At 42.7% G+C, this 26,239-nt stretch overlaps 1 protein-coding gene across 11 annotated transcripts in view; it reads right to left on the reverse strand.

Annotated features, from left to right (window-relative positions):
- Window positions 1-26,239, reverse strand: part of RIPOR1 (RHO family interacting cell polarization regulator 1) — a 2,621,322-nt gene that overhangs the window by 1,629,619 nt on the left and 965,464 nt on the right. The window contains exon 1 of one of the 11 annotated variants that reach the window (XM_044058666.1): window positions 11,943-11,960. The exons of the other annotated variants lie outside the window; for them this stretch is intronic. The gene's annotated coding sequence lies outside the window, so the exon portion shown is untranslated. Of the gene's footprint in view, window positions 1-11,942; window positions 11,961-26,239 lie in introns of those variants that run through there. 11 annotated transcript variants of the gene reach the window in all.

The following is a 26,239-nucleotide window of genomic DNA, read 5'->3' on the forward strand; positions in this document are numbered from 1 at the left end:
GCCTTAATACCAGAGAATCATGCTGTAAAGGTGCATCTAGCAATTTAGCTTTAACATGATCAGGCAGATTTTGCTCCTTGAGCCAGGCATGCCTTCTAATCACAGATCCAGTAACTGCAGCCCTGCAGGAGGCCTCTAAGGAATCAAAACCACATTGCTAAGTATGCTTTCCAACTTGTTCAGCTGCATGCAATAATTCCTGCAATTCTTTATTTTCTGCACATTCTGAAATCAACATCATTTTCTGTTTCAGCAATCCCATAACATGTTGTTGGTACTTAAGCATATGAAATTGACAGTTTGAGGCCCTGACTGCCAAAGTTGCAGATGTATAAACCTTTTTTCCCCATCTGTCAAGTGCCCTTGAATCTCTGTCAGAGGGGGTAGGGATTTTTTTGCTGTTGAGGCTTTAGCTCCCTTTGGACCCTGTGAAATAGTTTCTGGATCAGCAGCAGGGTTTCTAAATAAAAATTTATGTGAGTCAGGGACCCTGTAATATCTGTCAGGCTTACTGGGAGCCGGAGGTAAGGAGTCAGGGGTCAAACTTGACTCCGAAAAGACATCATCCACAATGTCTAAAACAGGGGGAATGGCTAAAGGCTTGTGCTGAGGGAGAATAAGGAAATCCCTGAGCCTTTTTTTTGATTCTGAGAAGTCTTGACTCTCCCAGTGAAAATTCTCCCTCAAAGAATGCAAGGCTTCTCCAAATGAATAATCCTCTGGAGGAGATGCAGATGGAATAGACTCCTCAGCATCAGAATCCTCATAGGGAGGTATAGATAATTCCTGATCAGAAGAAATAGAAACCTGATCTGAAGATTCATAATCAGTGTCTTGCCTAGGCCTCTTACCTGGAGGGGGATGGCTACCCCTGATCAAGGTAATAAGGTCTTCAGCCATTTTGATCATCTGTTTTATAGGCATAGAGGCCTGTGCACGTAGCTCATGCGTCAGTTTTTTAGTTTTAGAAGTTGTCTTTGGTTTTGCAGCTGTCGTCGGTTTGATATACAAATGTTGAGGTCCGAATACACCCTCAGAAGCCGGTGCCTGCTCAGCAGCTCCGAACCCATCCGAGGGAGATACATCCGTCGGTCCAATACCTTGAGTATCTTGCGGCATGCTGGACTCCACATGGATGTCGGCAGAGGCCTGCGACTCAAAGGTAGTGGGTATCAGGGGCTGCGAAAGCACCTCACCGAGTACTGGCTACTGGCTTAGGAGAAGCTTCGTCGGGTTTGGATCTCGACTGCTTTCTCTGTCCTTCTATTTGCATTTTTTTATGTACTTCGGTAGTCAGATTGCTATCCAACGACATTCCTGGGTAGTTAAATCTGTTTCCAAAATACTTTGATGCAAAAATATACTGATGCTTAATAGTGTGTTGGTTAAATCTAGCACAAAACCGACAGCCAGGCACGTTCTGATCAGGGCCTAGGCAAGGAATACAGTATAAATGGAAATCCTTATGAGGTATTTGCTTCCCACAAGTAATACAATTATTAACTTTTTCTGACATCGGTAAAAAGCAAGAAAAAGGTTTCCCCAACAGGGTACTTAGCTTTAGTGATGACTTCGGTTCTGAACCTCAAACTCGAATATTTCAGTAGTCTGCCAACCGGCACTTGTGAAATGCTTCTGCTTCGGGCACCGCCCAGCAAGAAAGACTAAAGAATATGGCGTTGGCTGCATGTTTTATACCCCTGACGACCTGACGTCATGGAAGAGAAGACAGCAACCGACGCAGGACCCAAGACTTTGAAATTCAGGCTGACTGAGGGCAACCTGCCAGCAGATTACCCAAATGTAATGACTGCAACAATGAAACACGGAGAACATCACAGAGACATTTTCTTTTCACTGAGGGAATGGAATATCCTCTGAATATGATTCTTTGCACCCCAGGCTTTTGGGTGCAAAGACAAGCACCCCCTGGCTGTCTCTAGAGAATAAAAGTCAGGCAATCCTTCAGTAGTACTGAAAGGGTCTATCCAAGGAATCTCTGAAACCTTGGTTTTGCAGACCCCCTCTGCTGCATGGGCAGCATTTTCCATTATTTCCCCCCTCTACTTCTGGGAGAAAAATCAGAGTGTGAGTCTAGAAACGGTCATTGAGACTTCTAGAACCACATTTTACCACTGCATTGATTCCTAGAAAATGGTCTCTGAGGGGTACAAAAACAGATTCTCATGGCAGACAAGGTCATTCCATCTTGCTCACTGCAGGAAAGTCTCTCTAACGGTGGGCCCAAATAGAGAGGATCCATCTAAGGGCAAGGGAGCACTGATGAATAACGCTTTGAAGGGCTCCACAAAAATCACACAACTGTATCCAGTCATGTCTTCTGATGGCTATGCATGAACCTGTGGCCCTTGAGAAACCCTCGGCTGCATAAGAGATTAGCCTGATGGACGCATTCAAAATAAATCGTAGGGTGCCCAGTCATGAGGGAAAAGCCGTCTCTTCCTCTGACATGGACCCAGGAGTAGAATTAGACAGTTCCTTGCTTAAGTCACTCTGTAATCTAATGAGGTGGGCCAGATAGTTAAGCAATCATAAGGCAAAGGTCACTCAGGCATAAACTCACTTCCTGTACCTGTCCAATGCTGTAGATTATCTATTACAGGGATAGGCAGAGGGGGTCTGTTCGGCCAAGCTCCTTTTTGATGGCTGCCACAACAACCATGACATCTACGGGGATTCCCTTATTCCATAACTATATCTTTTGGTGTTCCAAGGATCTTAGCTGGCTGCTGTGGAATCAGTTCTACAGTATCCGGCTCCTTCCATGTTCAGAGGGAGACCAGATCTATGTGTGTGTGTGTGTGTGTGTGTGGGGGGGGGGGTGAGTAACCAAAGACGTACATGCGCCAGACCTGAAGGGTTCTAGGAAACCAGATTTCTCCTGAGAAGGGGACATGGAGGTCCAACCACCTTTTTGGTGTAGGATTTCAAGTTCTAGAATTTCTCCAAAATAGACTTCTTCTGGCAGATATCTTGGGGACCTTTCCCCTTCCATCAAAATCAATGTCTTTGGTTAAAGATTACTGAAGGAACCCCAAGTGCCTCATTTTGCACAACCTCTTCCTGGGGACATCGTGGAGTACTCTGGACAGGTATTGGAAGAGGTGGGGAGTTACCTAACTGGAACTGTCTGGAAGTTCTTATGGGCTGGCTGTCCCCGCAGAGTATGATGAAGAGACTCAAACAGGATCTGAAGGAGGAACAGGGATAGGATCCGAAGAATTAAGAGTCAAAACAGCTTTTGGGTGGGAGAAAACCCTCTCCATCACCTCGAAGGCAGAAGGACCAGGAGAAGTAGAGGTCAATCTAGCCAGAGCAGAAACTCTTGGATCAGACAAACCCGAGCACCCCCCTCCCGATCCTCCATTCCGAAGGAGGAGTTGGAGCATAGTTGTCCAGCGCCAACGCTCCAAAGGGAAGCAACAGCACTGAAAGCTTCAGAGTTGAAGTCATCCCCTATGATGTAATGCCAACTTTTCAGCTCTGAAACACATCCTGCTTAAGGGGAGTCTGAGCCAAATGGACCAGTGAAGTAGTTGGAGTCAAAGATGAAGGCATCTTCAGATCCGATGCTTTGACTCCCGGAGATCTCAGATCCAAGGGCTCCAAAACAGTAAGTCGGATCAGAGGAGTAAATGATAGTATGCGAGGGAGGCTTAAGGCTCACGGATCCCATGGGAGCTAGTAAGACCCCCATCTGAATATGTGTTCTGAGGAATTTTCTCAACATCCTATCCACCTCTGTTTCAGAAAGACTTCGGGACGACCTGATCAAACAGGAAGTGGAAGAAGGTCAAAAAAACTTTCTTGGTGTCCACTATAGGAAAGGCTCTGGAGAAAAGGAAGGGCTTCACAGCCAAGGAGATGGATCTGTGGTTTTCGAATCCAAGTGCCTGGATATTTTAGCTGGAGGCTCCGATGTCAGTGCAGATCTGAAAGACCTGACAGTAGAGTGCTTTCTATGCTCCCTGGGCTCCACAGATTTAAAATTTCAGTGAAGGAGTTTAAGCCACTGAAGTTGAAATAGAAGGAGGTGCAAAAGCAGGGATAAGGCCCTTAATCACTAACTTAATGGATCAGTCACTGATAGCTCTGGCATTGAACCCAGCACAAACTGAACAAGAAGTATCTAAATGAGAAGGGCCTAAACAATAAACTCACTCCCTGTGGGCATAAGAGTTATGTATCTCATACCCACAGGAAGTGCACTTCTTAAATCCAGTAGACTTTTCAGCCATTACTATCAACTATGCCGAAAGGCACAAGCTAGTCAGAAAAAATGGAGTTATTTATTTTTTTTAAATGGGAATGAAAGAGTGAAAGAGAAAGTTATACCAACACTGGTAATGAAATTACCTTATAGGAACGTAAAGAAAAATACCAATGACGGTGGAAGGGAGACACCAAAGGGTGGTAAAAAGGATAACTACCTTAGCAGGTAAAGACAGGATGGCTATAAAAAGATAATATATAAGAAAAGAAAAAAAAGTTAAACTTTAAACTCACAAACCCAGAAAAATAACTGCTTGAGCTCAACAGAACACAATTCTGACCAAATCATTAGAGCAGCAAATGAAATCTGGGGTAATGCACTAGTCAGAGGCACTATGGGTAAAGGGAGGAGCTCGAAAGTCAGATCCAAGAATCTAGAAATAAGTGGCTGAGTCGGATCAGAGACCCATTCATTGAGGGATGAAGGAAAATGACATCAGATCTAGGCATTAACCTCTTTATAACACTCTGGATAGTTTGCGGCTCACAGATCGATCCCAAGAGGTTAGGATCAGAGAAGCCACCTCCACGAAGAGGCAAGTCACCAGTGTAGTCCCTCACAAACCTGTGCTGGGCCTGCACCTGGCATCTACTTCTCGGAGGTCAAAGCCAATGTCAAAGGCTTATAGCTGACCAAGTGTGCAGATGACTGCAAACTGGGAACAGTCACAGAATCCCACCAAAATGAGAACACTCTTGTGAAGGTCTAACACAGACAAAAACTTGGTGCCAAAGCCATGACTTACAACTCAGTGCTAAGAAATGCATTACTGTCGTTCAGCCTGGGAAACTACATTCATAAAACAAGTTTACTCATTCGTCAGGCATCTAGGAAGTCATGTAGACAGTAACCTAGACTTTGACCAACATGTGTTGAATGAAGTAAGAAAATCCTTCTGTGTTGCTCAAGGGCATGGCATCTAAGTTCACAGAGGTCATCGGACCACCGCATTCAGCCCTCATCAGACCCATCAAAGAGTATAGTGCCTCCTTTGATATACACCTGATCACACACATGCAGCAACTAGAACCTCCACAAAGGTTCACTACAAGAAGAATATTGGGAGTAAACGCAATATACTATACCAAGCACCTCAAAGCCCTGTCTCTTTACTCTGTATCATACAGACATCTAAGAGATGATTTCTGCCTGGTGTACCAAAGCATCCCTGGACCCTGTTTTGAGTGCACATCCGCAAAATGAACTGAAACAGAAGTACTAAATCATATCAGCAAAACAAACAGAATCAGAACTCCTATATCAAAAGCCTAAATTTTGCTTGCAATATAAATAAGACATGTTGGGAAGATAGGTATATTTCACAGAAAATTCTTATTCTGAAGACAGGTGCCCCATCTTTGTGAAGCAGAGTTCCTCCCTAACAAACGCAACTTGGACCAATGGATGGGTAAGTGGAAATTCACCCCTGGACTGGCACCTAAGTACCTGATGGACAGAGGCAGTCAGTAAATCATGACCTACATAGATCAAATGTGTGGGCACATTTGGGTTGCACAGCTAGGCTTATAAGGCCCCTAGTGGTTATTATAGCAATAACCCATGCCTGGGTGTGGGTAATGCTGGATTTACCCACAGTTGGCATGGTTTGGTCACGAGGGCGAAGCCCGAGTGGCCAAACCAAGCCAACCGTAGGTAAATCCAGCATTAACCCACACCCAAAAGTGGGTTATTGCTGTTATACAATGACATTATTTAAGAAAAAAAATAATTACTTTTCTTAAATAATGGCATTGTATAATGCCTCCTTGCTGCCCTTCCACAGCTGTCTGGTATTCTGCAGCAGTTCTGATGTACTGTGCATGTGCATGCCTACCCAGTACATCAGAACTGTGGGCAAAAGCAACGGAGAAAGCAAGATCTCCGTTGCTTTATACAAACTGTTTTCGCTATGTTAAATGGGTTTAACATAGTGAGACAGCTTTTAAAAAAGCAACGGAGAATCTCCGTTGCTTTTTTTAAAGCTGTCTCGGTATGTTAAACCCATTTAACATAGCGAGACAGTTTTGAAGAAAGCAACGGAGAAAGCAAGATTTGATCCATTTCACATGGCAATGTTTTGCCTCACTGAATCACGGAAAATCACAAAAACATGCAGAACGAAAAGTCCATCTGCACCTCAAATATTCTCACTAGGTGGCCATAAATACCAAAGTCAAACATGACGTTAAGCAAACCCTCAGAATCATGACAGAGGGCAGAGAATTACACTAGTCTACATAAAATGCCACTAAATTAATGTTTAAATTAAGCCACAGCAAGAAAATCCAATTACCTTCTAGAAACAAGTATTTCTGAAACTCTACAAAGAAATAGGGAATTTCAACCAGAGTGTGAAATCACCATAGTAACACATGTACAAATCTCATTACACAATTTTAAAATGGATCTAAATCAAAAGTAGTATAAAATAAGAACTTCATATTCATAAATTCCATTTTTTTTCCAGGAAGGGACTGTAAAAGAACAAGCTGATCTAAACAGACTGCAGAACAAAACCAATGACAAAGGATTTTAAACATGGGCAAAATGCTCAAATAAAAGTTGGACAGTAACAGCAACAAGACAAAAGTATGCAGCAATGAAAAAATACAATACAAAGAGACGCCACCCAGCCCACCACTTAGCAGCCATAAGATGGCATAGAGTTCATCTGTGCATAACAGATGTGCCCAATACAGATGCATTTACTACAAAGAATTATGAACAGGTTGGTGATCACAACCACCTTATTATGTGTTTGAGACATGGATGCTAAGAAATTCAACTAGTGAACGCATGAAGATTTATCTTCTTCTTATACGTACAAATGAATCACAGGAGGTTGCCAGGCTATTGACCTGAAGGTCATTTCAAGCCTACCCATTTTCATCCTAATGTAATACCATAGACACTCTAATCAATACGCAGGATTTTATTTAGTAATGACTACCCATGTCCAGGAGGGTTGTGAGCGCTATCCCTGGTAAGAATTTATGGTGTGCCATCCACTCGCACAGGTTCCTTTTGAACAATGTCACAGAGGTGCTCTGCTTCACATGAACTGGCAGCCTATTCCAAAGATGATGCAGTTGCTGGGAGACAAATCTGTCCCTCGAGCAGATCCTATTCAAGTTGCAGGCCATATTTAGGTCCCTGGAATGAGGAAGCTCTAGTCCCGTTTGGTTTACAGATGTCAGGCAAATTAATTAGGTTTGGGTTGGAGATTGCTCTGTAAGCCAGGCATACGTCTCCCCTAAGACGTCTATATGATACAGAGTATAACGACAAGGACTTTAGTTGGTCTGTGTAAGGCACATGCTGGAGTCCCTTTATCTTCTTAGTTAGAAAGCTCTGAGGTCTCTCCAATTACTACAGGTGCTTTGTACGGTACATGCCAAAAGGGGGTGTTATACTCCATTATGGGCCTGATTAGTGACTAGCATAGAGGGGTTATAACCTTTTCTCTAGAGGCGATGCCTTTGCTAATCAAGTGTGCTACGTAGAAAACCTTCCTTACCACAGCAGACACATGGTGGTCAAAGTTAAGGTTACAGTCTACTTGTGATCCCAAATCTCTTATCACTTTGTAGGTACATAGGGTACTGTTGTTAACTTGATAGTGTGAAGGGATATTGTTTTTACCAAAGTGAATGATGATGCATTTCTTTGCATCCAGTTCGAGACCATGACTAAGACACCAGTCACTGGTCTACGTAAGACACTCCTGAAATAAACTTGACATCATATGGGGATTCAATAATTGCACCAAGTCTGCAGTCATTCGCAAACATCGTCAGCCACAGCCCCTTAGTTTTGGCATGAACTTCTGAGAAGTATATATCAAACAGTAGGGGGCCCAGCACTGACCCTTGTGGCATCCCGCTGGTAACAGGTCTGCTGGTTGATGTGAAGTCACTCACTTTGATAGTGTGTGACTGGTTTGCGAGCCTGCAGGCAACCCATCTTACAACAAAGGGGTTTACATTCAGTTTGCTAAGTTTATCGGTAAAGTCAGTGTGGGATTGTGTCAAAGGCCTTTGCCAAGTCAAGGTATGATATGTGCACAGATATGTCCTCGTCAATGGCCGTGATCACATTTTCAAAGAAATCCGCCAGGTTTAACGGGCAGGATCTGCCACTGATGAAGACAAACTGGGTCAGATCTAGGGTCTAGAGGTCGCCTATGTCTACTTATGAGGCCCATGATGATACACTCCATGGCTATACAGATGAGGTTGGTCAGACTTATGGGTCTGTAATTCCCTGGGTCTGTTGCTAACCACCTTTTTGGAGGGGAATAACTGTTGCTGTTCTCCATTCCACAGGAACAAAGCCTGTGGTTAGGCTGTGACTGAACAGGGTACTTAATGATGATGCTAGTTCATGTTTTAGTTTGTTTAGAAGACAGCCCGGGATGCCATCTGGTCCAATAGAGGCTGTGCTTTTTGCCTTAAATAAGGCTTTAATGACCTGCTCTTCAGATGTGTAGGGTGGGGAGGAAGTTGGGGGCAAGTTTTGTGATAAGGTTGGAGGGGATAAGGGAGTGAAACTTTCACCAAATCTGACCACTAGCAGATTTGCTATCTCTGCAGGATCAGTGTGTGTGATACTGTTAAGTCACTAGTTTGGCACATGCTTGGGTTCTACCTTTTTAGACTACGTACATAGCTATAAAAGGCAGTATGATTATCCTTGGCTGTGATTGCCAAGTTTTTCTCAAAGTTACCCTTACAGGATTTCACATGATGTCTTATTTGCCTGTTGAAGCTGAGGAGGGTGCTTTTCCATTATTGGGGCCTCGCCTTAGTTTTCTTACAAACTTTTTGCATTTGTTGTAAAGTTTGTTGATGCTGGATGTCCACCAGGACAACTTGTTTTAACTTGGGGCTCTGGCTTTGATTCTATCTGGAACAGCAGAGTCTATACACATATACAACTGATTGTACAGGGCTCTAGAATAAGCTTTGGTGTAGTTACCACTTCCAGCTGGGAGTGGGGCTTGGAATGCAGTTATACCTTCTCCTGGGATGATATAGTTTGCATTGATAAAGTTTTTTAGTCTGACTTCACCTTTTGTGAGTTCTGGTGTTAGTGCCAGTTCAAAGGCCACTGATTTGTGGTTAGATTTAACTAATAAGGATCCAACAGTTGAGGTGGTGCATCTGTTTGTCATGTTAATGAGGAGGGTTCCTATTGGAACACCGAATTTTCAATTGTTTGAATCACTAAAGGTTGACCTTTAATGATCGAACAATTGAAAATTTGAAACCTGCAAAATCAACATTACCAAAAAAAAAAGTAAAGGTGTAGGCAGGGGGGCAAGCCCCCCTGCACCCCCCCACCCCCAACTACTTAAGCATACCAACTCCAAGATCGCGCTACAGTGTAGGAAAGGGAAATCTTCCCTTTCTGCACCGTACTTCATTAAAGTGCAATCTCGGAGGTGGTATATTTAAGTAGCAGGGGGTGTGGGGGGTGCAGCCCCCTGCTTTAGCCCTTTAGGACGCGCCGTCTTTATTTTATATATTTTTTTTTTATTTCAAAGTTATGGAGCTTCGATCCTATGGTGTCGACCATATGGTATTCGAAGTTCTGTAACTTCGATTTTGTAAAGGTAACCAGTGAGGACCAAATCTAGTATGTTTGCTCCTCTTGTTGGGTTTTGAAGAATTTGTTCCAGGGCATTTGAATTTTGCATTAGTGAGTTAGGACTATAGTAGGTTTCCCACTTGATGGTGGGATAATTGAAATCCCCCAGGACCAGAGTGTTTGGCAATATTTGGAATGACTCCAGTTTGGTCAAGCAGGCCTCATGTGTATCATGATCCATGGAGAGAGAGCTATAACTAGCTATGACTTGAATAAGGGTCTTTACCCACAGTAATCTGAACTAAGTTGTCCAGTCTAACCAGTGTGGAGCTAAATTTATCTCTAATATAGATAGAAACACCACCTTCTTTGGTACTCACACATTCACTTTGCAGTTTGAAGTTGTGGAAGGAACTGCAGCCTTGTAAGGCTGGGGTACTCTCCAAGGCCTTGAACCAGATTTCTGTGACTGCAGAGACACCTACATCCTCCAGTGACAGAAGTGCTTCCAGGGTGTGCAGTTTTTGGGTTAAGCTCCTAGTGTTTAGCAGCATAACCCTTATTTTGTTATGGCTGGCAATTCTGACATCAGCAATTTTGTTTTTGAGACCTTGCCTAAAAAGGTACTATGGGGAGGCAATAGCCTTTGCCAGCATCAGAAAGCCTAGTGGTGCCAGGTGCAAACTGTCTCTGGCAAAGCAGCAAGGTTTGTCAATCATGTCATCCCAGGCTGAAAGAAACTGGACTCCCTTTGAATGACACCAAAAACTAGGCCAATTACTTGGGGGGGGGGGGGGACACGTGATGTTTTTCTGTCTTTGAAAGCTGGAACAGCAGTGGAAGAGTGTCTGATGTGCGCATTTTCCTGTGAAAGGGAAACTATTCGATTCAAAATACTGTGTGTACTTAGCAAACAGCAAACAGAAGTTGAAACAAAGCCGTTACATGTCTTCCTACTGCAGTCTTCTGGTAAGCTTTTAGTGCAGATTCCATGTTAACAGCGCCTAGAAGATGCTTCCCCCTTGAGAGTTAAGGTTAGAGCTCTCGCTACAGCAGTGCCATTTTTCAAGCATAATCAGGGTGCTCCATGGACAACAATGCAATTTACATCAAAATGTAAGAAGCTGTTATCACTAAAAAATGGGAACACTGTAACAGATATCAAACATATTATCCATCTTAAGACCTATAGAAAACAGTCGTAACACTCATTCTGAAATGTGCAAAACATCTAAAGCCAGCCATGCTAAGCAATGCAAACCTACAACAACACAGCGTACATGCAGTAAGTAAAACAAAAGATGTTATTACATTCTCGAACTAAACTCCTGTTAAGTGAGAAGTGCTAACTTAAACAGAGGAAATGGTCTCATTCATAAACAGGGCTTTCTTGCATAAGTCCACTTAATAAGAGATGTGAATACTGACAGTACGTATGTCATGCTGCCATTATGGCAAACATTAAAGCATTAAGACAATTTACACAAAACAGCATCTTCTGACCCAGTAAATGAAATGCTTTTTTCTGACCAAAACCTCAAGAATCTGTGTCTTAACTGGGGCATTAGAATAGAGGGCATTTTCCATGTTTACCTTTCACAAACTTCAACTGTACGTAAAGCTTGTCTAAGTTTACCACATTATAATTTAAAATAACTTACATTATTACTACATTTTCTGCATGCAGAATTTATTACTCTTTTTAGTTAACTGGTAAAAGTATCCCACGGGTCACGCCCATTTAAGCATTACCCAATTAAAACACAAAAAACAAATCACTAACTGCCTAATTTCAGCTATTTCTAAATTAAGCAATTACTGAAATCAACTTTTTAATGCATCCACTTAAGATACTTTACTATTCCCCTAAATGTTTTCATCAAACATTGGTAAGAAGAAAAAAAAGCTGTAGTCTGCTCAATCTATTTTCAAACATTTGTTTACCTCTGCTAAGCTAGGTACTTAGAAAGTGGTCTCAGCCATTACAGTAAAAACTCCCAACTATTATTTTTTTTTTGTAGTACATACTTTACCTAGCCAAAAAAAAAATAAGACTTACACAGTTTATGTCCAAAATATTAGTCTCACTTCTAACACAGCTCCAATCAACCTTCCACATCAATCGTGTATACATGCAAACCCAAAGCCATTTACTCAGGACTGTCTAACATAAAAGGGCAAAGAAAACTGACCCACCCACAAAATGATGGCCTCCCTTATTTATCTCGCATGGCAACCTCAACTCTAGAACATTGTTAGCATTTTTGTAGTAAATCAGTGACTGGTACAGATAATTTCTAAAAGAACATTCGCTATGTTACAGGCAGCCGTGTTTGTGCCTGTCATTTCCATGCAGTAGTCACATAAGGACAATGCACAGCTTGCTATTATTATATAGCAATCATTAGAGTGAGATGGCCCCTACGGCAGAACAGTAATTACATCTGCTGCAGAGCTCACAATTACGAGACAATTTTTTCTGAGAAAATGTAAGATTGTGATGGAACATTACCCCCCAGTTTCAAATCAGATAAGATTTATCTCAATTTTATTTTCATTTTTTTTTCTTTCTTTTTTTTTTTTTTTAATGAAGAGCAAAAACTCCCCAATCTCCCCAAATGTACTACTCTGAATCTGTGAAATTAATTTAGGGCAACAAGCCAAGAATATCCTGCTGAAAGCTGTAATTCTGTCTTCCTATGGCAGGCATTATAGTGCTGCAACGGATTAATGTGAACACTACAGTTTCCTGAAGTGTGCACTGCAAGTTGAAAAAAAAAAAAAATCCTGCACACAACATGCCAAATGAGAAGGAAACATTTCCTTATCACAGGCCTTAAACCACGTCAGTAAAGATGAGAGTGGAGTAAAAATGTATGTCTTCACCATACCAAAATGGCTTTGCTACCGGCCATGGGAAGTAGGGTAGCATAACCATGTTGCACCACTCTAAGTAGACACTCTTCACAAACTAAGGGATTATTTTAAATGCACATTCTACATCACCACGGAAGGACAACATGTTTCTCCACCGGAAGACAAGCAATGTGGGCATTCTGTACCTCCATGGAAGGTCATTCTATGGTTACTTAGTGCCCTAACTCTCTTAAGTACTGCTCTAGAATTTCTGTACCCAAAGCACAATGCAAACCATTTACCTAAATAACTATCAGTGCAATGTATCCTGGGATCCATCTGCAAATATATTTAGTGCACCATGGGAAGTATCAGCAAATATGTTCAGCATCAATCACAGATAATAGTACCTGGAAGAGGTAAGCAATCCAAGCCCATTCACTGCTGTCCCTCCCTGTCTGGCTTCACTATTGCCAGGGCTACTAATCGAACCATAGTCACCTAGATCACAGTACAGACACAACCTCTCTGTTCCATGGAGCAAGGTTAATTATAAGTGCAGTACTGCTGCTGCAGAAACAGGGCATACAAATGGGATGGTAGTGACCTAGCATCAATAGCAGCCTAGCAAGCTGGAGTCTTTCCCCATATCCAGCTTCTTCACCACTATTTGCCTTATAGCAAACATGAAATCAGTTGCATTGCATCACAATCTTAATCTGAACTGTTCTTCTCCCATCCTACTTTCTACTACTCTACGTATCCATTTGTCAATCATCCGCACATTAATACACTGTAAGAGGAGTCTGACACTTCTGTACTGCCAGCAGTTGTGATCTTCCCCTTTGCTCTCCTACACTGCCACTAGAGTGCTCATTCTCTTGTTATCTGGGATACAGTTCTCTCTCTTCATATGATGAGAACCTTCAAGAGATATGTTGCCACTCGACATTTTGGATCATATATGCCAAGACTTCATTTAAGCCTGCCGTCTCCCCCCCCACTTCATCTGCCTTGGTGCGTTTCATACTTCTATTGTAGATTCTCCTTCATCTTTCATCACAGGCTGTGCATGCAGCAGTACAGCTTCTGTGGGACTGTCTTCTCTTATAAGCTTCCTGAAATACCCCTTCAATCTGCCCTTATTTTAGTTATTTTTTTTTTACCCCTTCAATACACCCTTGATGTCCTTTACAGTGTTAGCTGAATGTTGATCCTAGAAAGCCCACAAGAAGAGTGCTCTTTGGTGGTAGGAAAGTTCTGAAGGGCTTGGTGCCCAAATCTGACTTTTTAGTCACCTCAACTCGAGCTAACAGTTTGAGTACATGGAGAATGCTCTGAAGCTTTGGAAGCTGGCCAGCTGTTATATATTTAGTGGGATATAACCCATGTAAGTCAAGGCTACTGTAGCAGCTATCTATACGATGAACAGCCAATGTTCTGGGACCAGTATGAAGAGTCTACATATCCATTTCACCAGCTGTAAGAGCTCCTACTTACTTGGCACGGAAGACTGCATATTAAATCTCAATGACTGGTCAAGCAAAGGAAACTACAGAAAATGCAGGAAAGTGACCGCAAAACAGGATTAAAAAAAAAAAAATTTCCCAGAACTAGGACCGAAGCTCCAAAACCAGTGGTGTTTCCATATTCATAAAGGGCGCGTGCACCTCCAGACTGGTAGCCCAACATAACGCATCAGAGATGCTTCAGGTGCAGCTAACATTGGGTAAGACAGTGATAGGTCCCCAACCATGTCCCAAGACTCACATTCCACATTCCTAAGCACCCTGAAGAATATTAAGGTCCAACCTAACACTCTCATACTGGGCAACTTCAACTATCCCTCCATTAACTGGGAAAACTACTCATGTACCAATACACTTGCCCAACGTTTCCTGGAATTCATTAATTCCAATGCCCTGGACCAGCTCATTCTTACCCCCATTACAGGTAGCAACATCCCTGACCTGGTCATTACTAACATGGGCGACCATTGCTCTACACCAATAGTCAACTTCTCCCTGGTTAGATCAGACCACAAACAAATCACCTTGGAAATACACATCCCTTCCCTTGCAAAGGTAACCACCAAGAAAAACTTCTCCACAGCTAACTTTGGGCTCCCGAAAACAGAGGTGGCTAACTTTACGGCACCCATGCAAATGGAGAATAGCTGCATGACCACAGAATCATACACCAATGCACTGTATGAACATGTACACAAATGCATGGATCTCGACATACCCAATAGAACCAAGATGCAGTCTTCCAAAAATCTGGTGGTCCCCTGCCATAAAAAAACTCTACAACAGGAGCAGGAAACTAAGGCGGAATAAGGTGAAGTCCCAAGACTGGAAAAACTCCCCTATCAGCCTCAACAAAAAGTTGAGATCCCTCATCAAATCCTCTAAAGCTAGCTATGAAAACAGGATTGCAGCAGATAGTAAAGACAACCACAAGGCCTTCTATAGTTACGTAAAGAATCTCCACAGCAATACCCAGATTTGCTCTGAGATACTGCAAAATGGTACCTCCTATACCGAGCCAACAGATACTGCCAATATACTGGGCGACAGATTTGGTGCCAACTTTACCACCACCACCCCCACCCCCCCAGGACCAATCACAATACCACTAGATTGCCAGGCATCCAGTATTACTGCTGCACAGGTTAAAACAGATTAACTATCTCCATATTAGTCTGACGAGTCTGATATGCAAAGCTATGAATGCACCATCATGGACCTAATAAACAAAGATACAGGGAATCTCCAAACTCTGGATCTCACACAGTTTGGTTTTGTGAAGGATAGATCATGCCTGCTCAACCTGGTTGACTTCTTTGAGTCAGTCACCAGAGCTGTGGATGAAGGAAAGGTGGTTCATACAGCCTACCTTGATCTGGCCAAGGCCTTTGATACCATTCCCCACTCAAGAATCACGTAAAAACTCACTAAGCTAGGCATCAACACGTTACATCACTAAGTGGGTTGCAAACTGGCTCACAGACAGAACCCACAGTGTGAAAGTAGCTGACTCCAAGTAAGACTGCTGACCAGTCACGAGTGGAGTCCCACAGGGCTCGGTCCTAGGTCCTCTCCTGTTTTGTATCTACTTCTCTGTTTTGTATCTACTTCTCTGAAGTCCAGGCCAACATGAAGGGACTCTACTCTGGCTGACAAAGTTCGCAAACGATTGCAAGTTGGGAGCTATTATTAACTCCCCAAGTGATGTTGATATCCTACAGAAAGGCCTCACTGAGACCAACGACTTAGCTCTGTTAGAAATGCTACATCTAAAGAAATCCCAATCCCTCCGCACCACACGCTCCATAAACTTTTACCCTTCTACCTCATTACCACAATCAAAAGTACATGCTGGAGGGACAGGTTCATAACCCAGAGACTGCCCATACTATGGAATAGACTTCCCACACATGCCAAACAGAGCACCTCACTGGCCCTCTTCAACAGAAATCTTGATGAGTGGATGGGAAACAGAAAATTCACCCCCTGGGATCGCTACAGTGGCTCTGCTCGACAGGCACTGGGAACTAAGGTCGGGTGGCACGATGCCAGGGTAATCCTATGGGCAAGGCTTGTAAAGGCTCCAGGGCCATTAGCCTAGTACACACCTATGAACAGAAAGATCTTTGGGTTAGAAGGGTAGAGATATGAACAGCGAGAAGATGACACAGGGAAACAGGTCACCTATGGGCAAGGCTTGTAAAGGCTCCAGGGCCATTAGCCTAGTACACACCTATGAACAGAAAGATCTTTGGGTTAGAAGGGTAGAGATATGAACAGCGAGAAGATGACACAGGGAAACAGGTCACATGATACTGGTACACTCTATTATGCAAAGAAATTGGAACGGATCATATAGCAAAAAGAGCACAAAAGAAAGGAGAGTGCAGTCAGCAGAATGTGTGGACTAGCTGCACCTCCAAAAGAACATCTTCATATAAACCACTGAATACCCATGGAATGGGCTGTCGGAATGGGTGGTGGAAAAGGAATCAATCAAGGCAACGAAGGCGACATGGGACACGTGGGAAAAGGATTACAGTGAGGTAAAAAGGAAAAGCATGGTAACTACATTTACAGGCTGCACTACACTATCTTCTCTTTCTTTCATCAAGCAGTTGTAATATATGTAATGTACTATCTAGTTTTTTTAAAAAAGTTTCTTTTTTTATTATAAAAGACAATGCTACAAAATGCTGAAAAAAACGCCAATAGCAAAACTTCGGAATTTGCTGGTTTATTTTAAACGTTATAATAAAATCCATTTTTCGTCCCACACAAATGTGGGACTTGTTCAGAAACAACACAATTTAAAATTTCTAAGACTTCTACTTATACATCCTTACTCATTTGGCGCCAAAAATTAAAATACCATTGTTCTTAAAATTTAAAGGAGCATGCCTTCATGACAATATTTTTGATGAATCAAAAACTTGTTTCCTTACTATTTGTACACTCATTCCTCCACATTATACTTACAATATACATTATAAAATTGTGATACATTTATATATATGTGTGTGTATGCATAAGTCCTATTATGTCTTTTATTGACAATGCAGCTTTTATTTTAGATGAATACTTTTCTTTCATGCCGTTTGTTAAAATATGACCTAAATTCAACATAGGCTCGAACATGAATAATACCTTATTCGATCGTTTAGGTTATCAAGCCATAAACGATCACATTGACCCCTAAATAAAATAATCTTATGAAACTTCTGCCGGTGTTCCAAAATTTAATTCAATACAGCAAGATTATTTTAATATAACTTTATAATTTACTAATATGAAAAATTCATCATTAAATGTTCCTACATGATATTATAAAAGAACCTGTCATGCCTTCTTTAATTATACTTATCTTTAAATATTTACATATTTTACTTTTTAAAATTATGATATTCACCAGGTAATGCCAAATTCATAACTATATGTTCTTAATGTTTATCTTTCTAAGCATTTAAGTTTTAAAAGACACATTTTTTTTCTTATTTTTTATTTTTATTTATTTATCATTTGTTGACCGGGAAAGTCTGACTAGGTTCCACAGAGCCTGTTTTCAGCGGAGGCCCGGGGAGAAATGCTCCAGATGTCATAATAATAATGTCATGACATAACAGAGCATTTATCATTTAGGCCCGGATGCATATGTGCATTTAATCTAATTTGCCAATATAATTCCATTTTTTCTAACAATAAGCCATAGGGTCCACCTCTCTCATCCTGTGGGATCTGATGGATAATTTTAAATTTAAAAAAGTAAAATATGTAAATATTTAAAGATAAGTATAATTCATCAAAAGTATTGTCATGAAGGCATGCTCCTTAAACTATCACCCCATACACCTGACTAACTTGGTCTGCAAAGCTATGGAAAGGATCATCATGAACCTCATAAATAAAGATATTGGGGACCTACAGACACTGGATCCTATCCAGTTCGGCTTTAAGGGCAGATCCTGCCTCTTAAACCTAGTCGATTTCTTTGAAATGGTCACCAAGGCCATTGACAAGGGGAAGGTGGTCCACACAGCCTACTTGGACCTCGCAAAAGCCTTCGATACAATACCCCACTCTGGCATTATAGATAAGCTCACCAGCTTAAATATAAACCCCTACGTCACTAGATGGGTTGGAAACTGGCTCAAGGACAGAACCCACATGGTTAGAATTGCTGGAACCATGTCAGACTCCAAACCAGTTACAAGTGGCGTCCCACAAGGCTCAGTCCTGGGACCTCTCTTGTTCGGTATATATTTCTCGGAGGTGCAGGCCAACATGGAAGGACTGTGGCTGACCAAGTTCGCAGATGACTGCAAACTGGGCGCCATAATCGACTCTCCAGCCGACACAAGCATCCTACAAAAGGGCCTCATAGAAACAGAAAACTGGTGCCAGAGCCATGGCCTCAAGCTAAACGCCAAAAAGTGTACAGTCATCCCCTTCGGCAAAAACAAAGTGGCCACGTATTACCACATAGATGGTAATCCATTAAGTACGGAAGAAGTAATTAGGGACCTGGGGACCCAAGCTGATAGCAATCTCTTATTCGAAAACCACGTGGCCAAAGTGATTAGAAAAACATTTTATATAGCCCACCTAATCATGAAGGGATTCACATCTAGATCAGGGGAGGTCATCGTGCCTCTTTACTCATCCCTCATCAGGCCCATAATTGAGTACAATGCCCCTTTTGGGATGTACCTTACCAGACACCTGCAGCAACTGGAAAGAACCCAAAAGTACCTCACCAAGAGGATCAAAGGGCTCAAACAGATGCCATATGCTGCCCAGTTAAAGAAACTCCAGCTCTACTCAGTGGCATTCCGCCTGCTCAGAGGCGATCTGTGCCTGACGTATAAAGCCATGTCTAACCCGGAATTAATGGACATGCTGCACCTCAGAAAATCCAAATCACATCGAGCTACGCGCTCGAGAGACTTGAGCCTCAGCACTGAAATAGATAGGACATGCTGGAGGGACAGATTCATAACCCAGAGGCTCCCTTCACTCTGGAATAAAATCCCAGTCCAGGTTAGGCAGAGTCCCTCATTGACTCTCTTCAAGAGGAATCTTGATGAGTGGATGGAAGATCGTAGATTTACTCCGGGTATCACTTCTGTGTCACTGTTAGACAGAGGCACAGTATACTAACCTCGAAAAAGGGCATAGCAAAATTCATTTAAAATGGGTGGCGAAAGCCAAACACACTCTGGCTAGGCTTGTAAATGCCATAGGGCAGATAGCCTTGTATGAACCTATGAACCTATTTTAGATATATATATATATATATATATATATACACACACACACACACACACACACACACACACACACATATATATATATATATATATATATATATATATAGTTTCACTGTACAGAATATGGCAACTACTTGGATTACTGGGCAGAGTAACAACAATTTGACAAATGGAACTGTGTATGTGTTACTTCTACCTCAAATCTGGGAGATATTATTATTTGCTGAGGCAAGACCCTTGAACTCCTGCACTCCTCGTGTGGCTGACCACCTACACATTTTTTTGAAACACAACAAAACAAAAAGTACAGTTTTGTACCTACCATAAATGTAGATGTTCGAAGATCCACATTGCTGCAGTCCTTACACTTGGGTAGTCCGCTGTCCTCGGTCGGCCCGAATATCAAAGTATTAGGCTGACGTCGGTCAAGGCGCTTAAGACTGACATCAGGACGTCAAGGTACAAATGCGCATGACTGACGTCATATCCTCAGTCTTTTCTTGCCCCAGATGTCAGAAGACCCTAAAAAGAAAGGTCAAAACCAAAAGACAGCAAAAACCAACGAACCACCCGTGCACTAATCATATGTACAATATATACAATATCCACAAAATTCACAACCCAAACCACACAACCGCCTCTAACTACAGAGGGGAAGGAGGGAGGGTAAATTGGACTGCAGCAATGTGGATCTTCGAACATCTACATTTATGATAGGTACAAAACTGTACTATGTTCATCTCACATTGCTGCAGTCCTTACACTTGGGTAGAATCCCAAAGCAGAGGTAAGGGAGGATGGCAAAACTATAAAGCAGTAGGAGCTGCCAAAATGCCTTGTAAAATTGCAGTGGCAAAACCAGCCCTAGATTTAGAGTAAAGTGGTGGGTGGTAATGCTTAGAGAAAGTATGCACTGAACTCCAAGTAGCTGCCTCCAAAATATCTTTAGTTGCCACCCCCCTTAAAAAAGCTGTAGAAGTGGCAGTAGCCCTAGTGGAATGAGGCCTTATCCCAGCTGGAATCTCCTTACCATGATGGGAATAACAGAAAGCAATACAAAACCCAATCCACTTAGAAATAGTTTGTTTTGACACAGGCTTGCCCTGAGAACCCAAAGCAAAAGAAACAAATAACTGCTGAGACTGCCTGAACCCTTTAGTTCTGCTCAAATAATACCGCAACTGCCTGTGTATATCCAAAGTGTGCAAAATCTTTTCCCCTTTATTTTGGGGGTTTGCTTAAAAAGTGGGCAAATGAATAGTTTGGTTTAAAGCTACACTAGAAACCACTTTAGGCATAAAGGAAGGGTTAGTACGTAAGGATACCCTATCCTTATGGAAAATTAAGAAAGGCTCAACCGCCATAAGGGCCTGTAACTCAGAAACCCTTCTCGCAGAGGTAATGGCCAACAAAAAAGCAGTCTTCCATGATAAATATTTCAACTCAGCAGTAGCTGCAGGCTCAAAAGGTTGTAGAGTGAGTTTCTCCAACACAAAATTGAGATCCCAAGCAGGAGTAGGAGCTCTACGTGGGGGTCTTAAATTCTTTGCCCCTCTAAGGAATTGCTTAAACAAAGGATGAGAAAACAATGGTGGGTCACAGTCATAGTGAGCAGAAATTGCTGCAGCATGAATCTTAATAGAAGAGAAGGACAAACCTTTGTCCAGTAACTCAGCAAGATATTGAAGAGCCACACTTAAATTAGGCTTAGAAACATCAAATTCCTTTGCTGTACTCCAAAATAAAAATCTCTTCCATTTGTCTGCGTACACTTTCCTTGTACTAGGTCTTCTGGCCTCCAAAATAACATTCAAAACTTGCTGTGGAAGCTGAGACCCTCCTGGGTTTAAAACAGAATATGCCAGGCTGTTAGGTGAAGAGAGTGAAGTTTGACATTGAGTAAATGACTGTTCTCCTGAGACAGCAGGTGTGGAATCGAAGGCAAAGGCCATGGAGGCTCCCGTACCAGACTTCTCAGTAATGGGTACCAGTGCTGTCGAGGCCAATCTGGAGCTATTAAAATCATCTTTGGCTTGTCCTGTCTGACCTTTAGGAGTACCTTTGGGAGGAGAGGCAGAGGTGGAAAGGCATACACATGAAGATTGCTCCAATTGAATGAAAGAGCATCCACTTTCCAGGCTGTGGGATGAAACCTTTTTGTGCAAAACTTTGGCAGCTGGTAGTTTAGTAAAGAAGCGAACAGATCTATGTCTGGAGTTCCCCATAACACTGTCAATTTCTGAAATACATGAGGATCCAATTTCCACTCGTGGGGATCCATAATTCGTCTGCTCAACACATCTGCTAAGGAGTTCTGTGCTCCCGGCAGAAACCTTGCCTGAAGATTCAGCTGTAAACTGAGAGCAGTCTCCCACAAAATCAGTGCTTGTCTGCATAGAGGATAAGAATGTGTTCCCCCTTGCTTGTTGATGTACCACATGACAGTTGTGTTGTCTGTTAGAACCAACACCTGCCCTGGAAGAAGTAAATCCTTGAAAGCTATTAATGCGAATTGGACTGCTAACATCTCCTTCAAGTTGATATGTAGATGTTGAAGTCTGGCAGGCCACGTGTCTTGTACCCACTTTCCATTTAGATGAGCTCCCCAAGCTTTGTCTGAGGCATCTGTCGTAAGAATCTGACACGCCTCTGGCCGGGTCACAGAGAGTCCCTTGTTTAGGTGACATTCCTGAGCCCACCACAAAAATTCCTTTTGAATGCAAGGTATTATCTGAATGACAGTGTCCATATCTTGGCAGTGCTGTGTCCATACATTTTTGAGATACCATTGTAGCTTCCTCATATGCAGTTTGGCATTGGGAAGCACCAGAATACAAGATGCCATGAACCCCAAGGCTTGAAGGACTGTCCTTGCAGTCAGCCTGGACTGATGAGACAATTGATGGAAGTAGAGAGAAAGATTCTTTTGTTTGTCCGGGGTCAAAAGGCCATCTGGGATGCTGTATTCAGTCTCACACCCAGAAAGCACATGTCCTGAGAGGGTACTAGACTGGACTTTATTTCGTTCACAGAATACCCCAGGCATCTTAGCACTGCTATCACATATTGTAAATGATGAAGAAGTTCGTCCCTTCCTTGGGCCAGAATCAGGCAATCGTCCAAATAAGGATAGATCTGTATTCCTCTTAGCCTGAAGAAAGCTATCACTGGAGCCAGAACCTTCGTGAACACTCTGGGCAGTAGATAAGCCAAAGGGCAATGCAGAGAACTGATAATGAGAAGTCCCAGCCAAACGCAGATACTTCCTGCAACTTAGCCTGATAGGAACATGAAGGTAAGCCTCCTTGAGATCCAGAGTCACCATCCAATGATCTTTGCCCAGCAGAGGTAAAAGCTGTTGTAACGTCAACATTTTGAACTTGGGAATGTCCAGATAAGTGTTGAGGATAGATAAATCCAAAATTGGTCTCCACGTGTTTCCCTTCTTTGGTACTAGGAACAGGCGAGAATAAAATCCTAGGCCCACTTCTGGCAGAGGGACCGGTTGTATGGCCCCTATTTGAAGCAGCAGAGAAATTTGTTTGTGAGCCTCTAGTCTTTGCTGAGGAGGAACGTCCGGCATGCCTTTGAAAGGAGGCAAGGTATGGAAATAAAACCTGTAACCTTGGTGAATGATATCCAATACCCATTTGTCTTGGGTAACCAAACTCCAATTTTCCTTGAAGAGTGCCAACCTTCCTCCCAAAGGTGCTGCCAGGCAAGAAGGATCTGGCAGCTGAAAAGGTAGGTCATTGGGCCTGTTTACGAAAGGACTGGCCCCTGCCCTCACCCGAAGATTGTGCAGGTGAACTCCCTGATCTAGGTCTGAAGGAGCTCTGAGCTCTGCCCCTACCACGTCTAGATCTACCCCTAGACTGTGAATCATAAGAAGGGTACGTCCACCCCTTAGCAGGCCAATTCCTACTAAACTTCGGAGGCTGAACTTGCAAAAAATCTTTAACAGCCTGCATAGACTTAGCCTTGTCTTCCATTTTCTTCAAGACTGACTCCACAGGTGAACCAAACACATCAGACTGTAAAGGAGCATCCAAAATCCTTGCCTTAACATGGTCAGATAAATTCTGATCCCTCAGCCAGGCGTGCCTGCGAAGAACTGACCCCGTGGCAGCCACCCTAGACGAGGCCTGTACAGCATCAAACCAACATTGTAAAGAATGCTTACCCACCTGTTCAGAGACATGTACCAAATCTTGTAATTCTTTACACTCAATGCCTTCCGCCAGAGCATCTACCTTAGACTTCAATTGAGAAAGAAGATAGTTCTGATATTTCAACATGTGAAACTGGCAATTCAAAGCCCTCATAGCTAAGGTGGAAGAAGTATAGACTTTCTTTCCCCATCTATCCAAAGCTCTGGCCTCTTTATCTGGAGGAACCGGATTTTTTACCACAGAGGCCTTGACACCCTTAGGTCCCTGACTAACAGTTTCTGGGTCCGCCCTAGGACTCTTATAAAGATATTTATGAGCCTCAGGCACCCTGTAATACCTGTCCGGTTTAACAGGAGCAGGAGGCAAAGAATCAGGATTAAGTGAAGCCTCTGCAAACACATCTTCCACAACATCCAGAACAGGTGGTATAGCCAAAGGCCTATGCTGGGGTAAAAGCAAAATTCCCTAAGCCTTTTCCTGGAATCAGAGAAGTCCTGACCTTCCCACTTAAAATGTTCCTCATGGAATGAAGAGTCTCTGAAAAGAAAAATCCTCTGGAGGAGAAGCAGAAGGAGTAGAATCATCTACATCAGAATCAGAATAAGGAGAATACTCCTGCAAGTCTTCAGTCAAGACTCTGAAACATCCGAAGCCTGCTCAAAACTTCCCAACTCTGGTTCCACCCTAGGCCTCTTATCAGGAGGGGGCAAAGAACCTCTAATCAAAGTAATTAAATCTTCTGCCATTTTAAGCATGTGCTTCTTGGGCACAGACCCTGCTGAACTAGGAGTGACACTAACAGAAGCTGAAACTGGCCTGCCTCTGGGAGAAGCCTTGGAAACAGAAAGAGAGGGCCTAACCACCCTAGGAAGGGAGGGGAGTGCAGTAACTTGGGAAGCCCCTTCAGCCTGACCTGCCTCCTGAGAGGCCACATCCTGCAATATCAAAGTCTCCCCCTGGGACTCCAGAGAAACCACCGGTTCCACTGACGCCTCTAAAGAACCGGCGTCCGGTACGGACGACTCTTCTTGCCTGGGTTTAGCTGCTTTGTCTTTGCGCTTCTTCGAAGAAGCGGGCGTTGGAGCATCCGACGGCATATTATAATTGCACCGCTTCAAGACCAACCTGGCACAATCTAACCTTCGCTAATAGTGCGCTTATTGAACCTAGCACAAAAGCGACACCCAACAACGTCGTACTCAGGCCCCAAACAAGGAATACACAAAGTATGATAGTCCCTATGCGGTATCTGTTTCCCACAAGAAATACAGTTATTCACTTTTTCTGACATCCGGTAAACCACTGAGGCAAGAAAAACTAAAATATTCCCAACGGGTACTTAGCCAACTTTGACTCGGTCTGAAACTCCGAATTCGAAAAATTTCAGAACGCCGAACGGCACTTGCAACGCTGCTTCTGCATCGGACCATGCGGCAAAAAAGACTGAGGATATGACGTCGGTCATGCGCATTTGTACCCTGACGTCCTGATGTCAGTCTTAAGCGCCTTGACCGACGTCAGCCTAATACTTTGATATTCGGGCCGACCGAGGACAGCGGACTACCCAAGTGTAAGGACTGCAGCAATGTGAGATGAAGAACATCTGCACTAACTGCTCATTGAGAAAAGCTTTACCAAATTGTATACAACAGCTTTGCAATTTTTTTTCAGCAGAGTTAGAGGAAGTTCCCTAATTCCCTGCTGCATCTTATTCTACCAAATATACTATGGTAGCTGTTTACTTTTTTGTGTTTTTGAGTAAACTTGATAATAAAGTGTTAGCTGGTTTTACTCTAGTGAGAGGCCAGGAAACAAAGCCATTCCTAGGCTCTAATTGTTTTGGATGCTTTGACAGTGTTGTTAATACTGCCCAATGTGTTTTGTGTTTTTCCAGTTTTGTGTGTCTGCATGGTTTTGGGTTAATTTGCTATGAACAGCTGCAAAGCAAGCTTTAGTCTACTGATTTAAACCTACTCTACCTGGATTTGACTCTACTATCAAGTCCTACAAGTCCTGAGATAAGAGATTTTTACTATTTTACTGAGTATATTGTGTTACCTATAGATTTTTTGTGCCTTTAAGTAATCTTGCTAAGAAACTGTTAACTCTACTTTAGTTAGAGGCAGTGGGGATGCTAAAAGGGGGCACCTTTCCACGCCCTCCATGAAACTGCATGCCCCACTGAGTGCCCCAATAAATAAGTGAAATATATGCTGGTCAGCTGTCCTTCCTCAGTTAGTGCCAACCATTGCTCTCTTACAACTCACCATGATGCCGATGGCTGCCTCTGCTCTAACTGACTCACAGCTGACTGCCAGCCTGGGTTTCGCCAACAAGAAAACAGTTAGCGGAGGACCAAAGGGAGTTTGCATATGTCTTCTTACAGCAACTTTTTTTTTTTTTTTTTGTTAAGGGCAGACGCAGAGGCAATGACTGCTTATATACAAATAGGTATGGTCCTAGGAAAATGCAATGCAAGTCATTGATATTAACATTTTAAAGTACGCATTCTCAATAACTAGAGGCACCTTT

This window comes from Protopterus annectens, chromosome 16.part0 (genome assembly GCF_019279795.1).
Source record: "Protopterus annectens isolate FY-2018-M chromosome 16.part0, PAN1.0, whole genome shotgun sequence".
Lineage (NCBI taxonomy): Eukaryota > Metazoa > Chordata > Ceratodontiformes > Protopteridae > Protopterus > Protopterus annectens.